Genomic DNA, 7919 nt, shown 5'->3' with positions numbered 1-7919 from the left:
ACCAAAAGTTTAATTGGAAAAATCTGGTCTAGAATGTTATCTTAAATATCATTGTTGTGTTAGTGACGTACCAACAAACCCAGTTAACTTTAACAAATACATTACTCTCATTTCATTGCCATTTTAATATTCATAATTAATGTGAATGCAATATATACATTTTTACATATTATAATATATACATTTTAAATAATAATTACTTACAGATGCTTATATATATACACAAGTATCATGATTAGGGCAACAAGCTAAAAAAGTAGGAGCCTAAGATCCACCATTCTCATTCAAAGTCCCTAGTTCAGCTGCACTGAGCTCTACTCTCCACCCCTCACACTTGGCAATTTTCTGTGCGAACACCTTTGTTTGTCCTGTTTCTTTCACCTAAGATGAGTTTTCTTTCTTCCTGCACCCCATCCTAGGTTCAAATTCATCAAAATCCTTCCCATAATTATTCTGTGGCAACACTGGGGAGAACTGTTCCTGATCCTACCACGATGGCTTAGCAATAGGGGTCAGAATAGCTACTTTAAAGAGGTTGCATAACAGTAGTGCTTAGACAGCCCAGTACCATGTGCCTTGCCTCAACTGGTATCTATTAAATATGCTAAAGCCACATAGTGAATTTGCTAAGACTGGACCGCCTGAGGAGGCGGTAGCTAATCCCACCAATATACATGCTAAAATAAGGGAATAAAATCAACCATGAAAGAAAGAGCCTTTGGGTCATAAGCAACAGCGGAGGCAATTGGTCTCTTGTGTGCATCTAGAGAAATGCCAAAATCCTCTGCCCAACAGCCTACTCAGCCCCAGTGGCCAACATGAAACCAGGTTATGCAAGTGTGTGAGGTATTGATCTGAGCCCTAAGGGAAAGATGGGCAGCTGGCAAGGCCAGAAGCCCATTTCATCAGCTTATGACAATTGATCCAGTCAATACAGATTTCAAATACATTGTCAGTAAAATCTATTGTCTTGTGTTTTCACTCCAATTATCTTGTACTTCAGAACGAATGCCACTATCTCTTTTCTACTGAAAGTGATGTCTTCCTCTTTTGAACTGCAATAGCACTTTATATCATTCTTGAGGTACTTACCATAAACTCTTATATAGTATTCGATCCATTTCTTAATTCCCATATAAGATTGTTAAGATAAGGTCTGTACTTTGTACTTCTTATATTTTCCAGAGTTTTAATACGATGAATTAGCATGCTAGGAGCCAAATAAATATGCAATCTAACGAGGAATGGATGAATCAGTGATATAATGAATTGATTTATGAATGAGTAAATGAATGAATGAATACTCCATAGTGAATCCCATTTCTATAGCCCCCAAATAACCCAGGTCTTAATACATCCCACCTTAACCCAGTCTTCCATCTGTAACTTACTTAAATTTCCTTTCTTTAAAAGGAAGTGTCTATTCATCACACATAACAAGACATGTCCAACAAAAATGTTAACTCCAAAGTTATTTTGTCAATGTACAGAGCAGGATGAGAACTACTAAAGAATGTGCTCCTTGGTCGAAATTTCTAAAATTTACCTTATTGTCTATAAATTGCTTCTTCATTTTAAATAATTGTTAGAATTCTTCATATCATAATTAATTGGGTATGAAAGAAAATTACCTGGATATAGTAAAGTTTTTAAATTGTATATGTCAGCATTCCTCATTATTAGTACTAAGTTACTTTCTCATAAAATTTCTAAGTCAGTGACAGAAGGGTTTTTCCTACTTTTCTCAAAGCTAGTAGTATCTGAAAATTACTCATAACTCAAAACTATTATTTATAACTAAACCTTTCACTCCTGTAGTGATCATGGACTCACAGTTCTGATGTAAGTTGTTTTCTATAATATTAAGTAAGCCACCCAGGCTTTTCTAATTTTAGAATTGTTGTATGACTCTGACACTGCCTAAGGACACACTTCACTAAAGCTTCTTCTTTGTCATATTTCCCTCAAATTTCTGCTGTAGCTTAAGAATCCATGTCCTTCAAATGTCTATGTTGCAATGTCAGGTGAAAAAAATGAAATAACATATTCTACAACTAGACAAAATGAATAAGACATAAAGGGAACTTGGAAAATAAAAATATATAATTGTATAATGTGATGATAAATTTTTTATGACTTTTACTTTATTAAAATTTCTATTTTTACTAAAAACCTGACTTTTTGGTATGTATTATACATATTTACTTTCACATCTATAACACATATATAAGGTTATTCATTAAACATTGTCTATAAAAATAAAACAGTGGCAACAATGTCTACCAATAAGGGACTAGATAAATAAATTATGATACAGTATATTCATGTAATGGAATGATATGTAAATGTTTAAAAAATAATTTTAAAAATGTTTTCTATGTAATTCATTCTGAAATAAGTTTTACATTCATTTTTTTTTTTCAATCAACTTTTATTACGGTAGGGAGCTAGTCTAAGGCCTGCCCAAGTCACTGGGGCTTGATTGAACTTTAATTCTTTTAATTTATAGAGATAGATTGTAGTAGGGGGTGACCACAAAAAAAGTTGTTAAAAATGTAATATTCTTGTCATGTCTATCAAGTGCAGTGTTGAAAGAAATTTAGGCTTTTCCTGCACTGCTTTCATCTTCTGCTGAAGGTGGGATTCTTCCAAAGTGGGAACAATCCTGGACCCCAGAGTTTGCCAAGCCTCCATGCGAATGGGATGAAGGCCCTGGGGCGGGCGGACCTTCAGACATTGCACCCAGTGCTTGTTCAACAGCCATGGTCTCACTTAACCTCAGGAGCAGGATTATTAGGTTAATTCTGGGGCCCAGTTGGTTCTCAAAGTCATATCTGTCTGAACAAAGCAAACTGAATCAGGACCCAGACTGCTTCCCGACATCTCCAGGTTTTCTGGGAGAGGCTTTCTCTATGTTTCCCCAACTTGGGAAAGTCCTGCCGAGCCCCCAGAGAACCAGCGTCAGGGTCTGTTGTAACTTCCGCCATCACTGCCTAAAGGAGCCAACAGAGAAGTAAATGGTGGAACTGGCACAGCTGTTGACACAAGGAAGGAGAACTGCAACCAGGTAAGGATGAAAGAAGGCATCAAAACCTTTCTGAAGCCAGTTTAGGAAGTCCCTGTGGATGCCACAGAGCAGGCAGCAGAGGAGGGAGATCGGCATGGTGAACCCGACAGCCACATAGAGCCTGGTCAGCAGGACCAGGAGGGCAGTGATGAAAACAAATGCTGGACACCAAACATGATGGAAATCCCCAGTCAGGAAGCCACAATAGTTCCAGGGTGCCAGCAGGCGAGACAGGGCCCAGAGATGATGGGCACACATGACAGCTGACCTGTGTTGCCAGGGTGCTGAAGCTGTAGTACCAGATTTGCCACAGAACTGATAGGCAGTGCTTCTTGCCAAATTAATTCATCACTTTGCTGTCTGTAATAGAAAATATTAGAAATTTTATCAAAGGTCATCAATAGGTAACCAGATAAATTATAGCACATCCATTCATTGGAATGTTACAAAGTTGGGGGAGGTGGGGAATAAGGCTAATCTGCATTATGAAAGGGTCTCTCAAACATATTGTTAAGTTAAAAAAAGTAAGATTAAAAACAATGTTTATAATGTGTTAACTTTTATATAAAAAGAGGGGAGGGTTTAAGATACATGTGCAAATTTCATATGAGCGCATAAGAAATCTATAAAAATGGGACTTCCAGCTAAGATAGAGGCATAGGTAGACATGCTGCATCTTCCTCACAACTAAGAAGGAATTTACAACCACTTCAGAACTAAAAAAAAACAAAAAACAAAAAACAGAAGATCTAGAAAATCAAACCACATGGAAGTTCAACAAACAAAGAAATAAAGAAGAAATATTCAGCCAAAAAGGCAAGAGGAGCGGAGCCTGGATGGAGCGAACAAGGTGCAGCCCTGTGGGCAGTGGCAGAGGCACAGGGACTGTAGCCACTGTGAAAACCACAGTCATACCTTTTAAACCTGGGAAGTGATCCAGCCCCAGTCTAGTCCATGCAGTTCATGGTTCCAGCACCAGGGAAAACAGAGCCACATTGCCTCTGACACTGAAAACCCATGGGGGATTGGGGCAGAAGAGGAAACTGCCTATCTCTTCAAGGAGGCAGCTTGTTTAGTACAGGAAGAGGGGGAAGTGCTTGGAAAAGGGGCAAGTGCAGGGCAAGCAGCACTGTTCCCTCTTAGACCCCTCTCCTACATACAGTGCCACAACGTGGTAAACCAGGTCACCAGCACTGATGAATACCTAAGGCTCTGCCCCTTACAACATAACAGATGCAACAGCTCTACTTAAGACACAGAGGCAAATATAGAAAGTTGTCAAGATGAGGAGACAGAGAAGTACCACCCAAAGGGGGGGGGGGCAGATCAAGGTACCAGTGGGAGAACTGAGCGACAGGGAGATAGCCAATTTAACAGACACACAGTTCAAAACACTGGTAATAAAGATTCTCACAGGCTTGACAGAAAAGATTAAGCATGACAGGGATGAAATGAAGGCTATACTAAGTGAAATGAAGGAAAATCCATGTGAAACTAGTGGCGAAGGGAAAGAAACAAAGGTTCAAATCAACAAATTGGAACATAAGGAATGAATAAATAGTCAACCAGTACAGAAGGAGGAAACAAGAATTGAAAAAAATGAGGAGAGGCTTAGAAACCTCTGGAATAGCTTTAAACGTGCCAATAACCAAATCGTAAGGGTCTCAGAAGAAGAGAAAGAGCAAGAAATTGAAAAATTATGTGAAAAACTAATGAAGGAAACCTTCCCTAATTTGGGGAAGGAAATAGACAAAGAGGTCCAGGTAACACAGAGAGTCCCAAATAAACTAGACCCAGGGAGGATCCTACCAAGACATATCATAATTAAAATGTTAAAGGTTAAGGCTAAAGAGAGAATATTAAAAGCAGTAAGAGAAAAGAAGAGAGTTACCTACAAAGGGGTATCTATAAGACTATCAGATGATTTCTCAAAAGAAACTTTGCAGGCGTAAAGTGACTGGCAGGAAATATTCGAAGTGATGAGAGGCAAGGATCTATGAACAAGACTACTCTATCCAGCAAAGATATCATTTAGAATGGAAGGGCAGATAAAGTGCTTTCCAGACAACATAAAACTAAAGGAGTACATCATCACCAAGCCATTATTATATGAAATGTGAAAGGGATTTATTTAAGAAAAAGAAAATGAAAACTATGAACATTAAAATGACAACAAAATCACAACTATCGACAACAGAATCTAAAAAATTAAAACAAAAACAAACTAAGCAGACAACCAGAGTGGGAACAGAATCATAGGTATGGGGAGCATGTGGAGGGGTGTCATCTGGGAGTGGGAAGAGAGGAGAAGGAGGGAAATGGTTCATGAATTAAGAAGCATAATAAGAGAGTGCAGAATAGAAATGGGGATGTTAAGAATCATACAGGAAAGGGTAAAGTCAAAGAACTTATATGCACAACCCATGGACATGAAGTAAGGCAGGTAGGACTGCTGGAGGGAAGGAAGGGTTCTGGGCAGAGGGGAGCAAAGGGAAAAGAAATTGGGACAACTGTAAAAGCATAATCAATAAAACAGACAAAATTTAAAAAGAAGTCTTTCACCTGTGAAAAAAAAAGAAATCTATAAAAATGACTATATAAGGGAGGTAGAATTGGGTACATGAAAGACAAGGGAGGAAGAAAAACTTTCACAATGTATCATTTTATATATATTTTTTGTTTTTAACCTAGTGAATGCATTACCTAGTCAAAATATATTTCTATATTTTAATATATATTACATTATTATTGTTCTAATTTTTTTAATAAATGAATTTTAAAGAAATACCCAATATTCATCCTTCTCTCATCAAATTTCCCTTCTGTGCTCTGCCCTCCCCTCTTCTGTATCAAATGTCTTTTCAAGGCTCACAAAGATCCAACTGAAGAAAACAGCTAATGAGAGCACTTTGGAATGGAGTTGAATTTTGATTCAGTTTGAAATCTAACAAAACATGATGTTAAATAATGAAGTAATTTGGGGGACATGTTTGCCTAGAAATGAAAGATGGTATGTGTGGGCTTGGTGTGGGCCAAAAGGTTGAATAACACAGAATTAATTTTACCTGCTTTTCGCTAGCATTTTAATGGTCTAATTATCAGAAAGTTTAATAAAAATGTTTTCTTAAATGAAGGTAGTTATTATCAATCACTCTCCAAAGAATTAATTATTTTCTTATTTCACTAGCTTAAACAGATTTTAAGAAAAAGGGAAAATAACTGAATAGCCATACTGAAATTTCTTTTTTAGTACTAAACCAACTTCTTAAATGTTTAAGTCATTAATCTATATTTGCAAATATACAATCATCTGAAGCCTTATACATCCTTCCATTTATTAGAAGTGAATTCATACCAAAAAAGCAACAATGTTTAAATTTGGTGTTCAAAAGACCCTCTCGGCAAAAGGTATTAAAATGTCAACCTCATTTAAATGAGACATTATTGACCCCCATTAGTAGGACACGTGCTTGGCTTGGCTTTCTCTAATGGTGGTGATGGATTTGCTCTTGTCCATCCACACACTCCTGCCATGTCCTCTTATGACCTGGGGCAGACATATGCTAGACAGCTGGCTGGACCAGGTCTGTGACCACTGAACAAAGCAAACTCTGCTGGCCCACACAAAGATTGAACCTGTGACCTTGTTCTCATTAGCTCAGTACTCTGACCACCTGAGCTAAAGAGCCAGACACACACACGCAAACAAAAGGACTGAACATTATGTCGATAGATGTCTGTGTGGGAGTATAAAATAATGTATAACAATGGGCATAAAGCTGGTGCTTAACTATTAAAGGAAAATGCTATCAGTTATATATTTTGTATATTTTGCATCCTAAGTCTCAGTGGCATTTTTGCAAGCTGAGCACCAAAAATGATCACCTTAAAGGAATTTTATTATAGTTTGGTACCAAATTTCAATATAGTACCAACTATGAAATAAAGAAATTAGCCATTGAAATTAGTAGTTAACCAGAATGTATTAGGAGATTCTAGTAACATATTCCACATCTCATTTGATCTGTATTCTACTAAGCCTTGGGCTAAAAGAGAAAATTGAGATAAAAATAGTAGTTCAAAGAGGCAGAGGTGAGAATAAGACCCAAGAATTTGTAACTAGAAGGTATAGAAGCTGTTTATCCAAGCAGAACTTCCTGAAAAAAAAAATCAGTCAATCTAAATCTAAAACTTTTGGTTGAATATCCATATTTTGTTTTGCTTTGGGTTTTTTGTCTGTTTTTTGGGCTTTGTTTGCTTGTTTTTGTCACAGGATCTTTGGTTATAGAGACTACTAACAGAAAAGGGACTTCCACTCATAAAACAGTCAATCATGGAGAAATTTACTAAAGCCTAGATTCTTAAGTTTCTCCTTACTCCTGAATAAACAGTTATTCTGGTGCCAAATTCTAAGGGTCACCATAATTGTGGGCCCAATGCAATACTCACTAAGTGTAGAAAATACCAGATTAGATGAGAAGTTTAACCACAAGTGCAAGATGAGCAGTTTCAGTGCTAAGGTTTCATTTCATCCCTTCATTTCAAGGGATAGAATGAAGTTCTACCCATAAATCCTTCCTCTTCACCCATTTGAATCAGCTCTCCATCATAGGAATGATCATGGTCAACAGGATCACAGGCACTAGGAAACAACACCTGAATTTATATTTTGGGTCAGGATAAATATATTTCAATTAACCATCCAAAAATATCACTTTCAAGCTCCTCCTCTATTGAAAGATATAATTTTCCTCGGCATATAGTTCCAATTCCTTACTTGGCATCCACAGAAAAATCAGACTAAGTCTTCTTTGTCTTTGTATCCCCATGCCTAGCAGAGGGCTTCCCACAT

The 7919-nt window shown here is 37.2% G+C and overlaps 1 pseudogene; it reads right to left on the bottom strand.

Annotated features, from left to right (window-relative positions):
* Positions 1-2572: 2572 nt before the first annotated feature.
* LOC149999439 (mas-related G protein-coupled receptor member X2-like) lies at positions 2573-3980 on the bottom strand (annotated as a pseudogene).
* Positions 3981-7919: the final 3939 nt, after the last annotated feature.

Source organism: Furipterus horrens, unplaced genomic scaffold (genome assembly GCF_987537825.1).
Source record: "Furipterus horrens unplaced genomic scaffold, mFurHor1.1.pri manual_scaffold_10, whole genome shotgun sequence".
In the NCBI taxonomy this organism is placed as follows: Eukaryota; Metazoa; Chordata; class Mammalia; order Chiroptera; family Furipteridae; genus Furipterus; species Furipterus horrens.
This window is presented reverse-complemented; position numbering and strand designations above follow the sequence as displayed.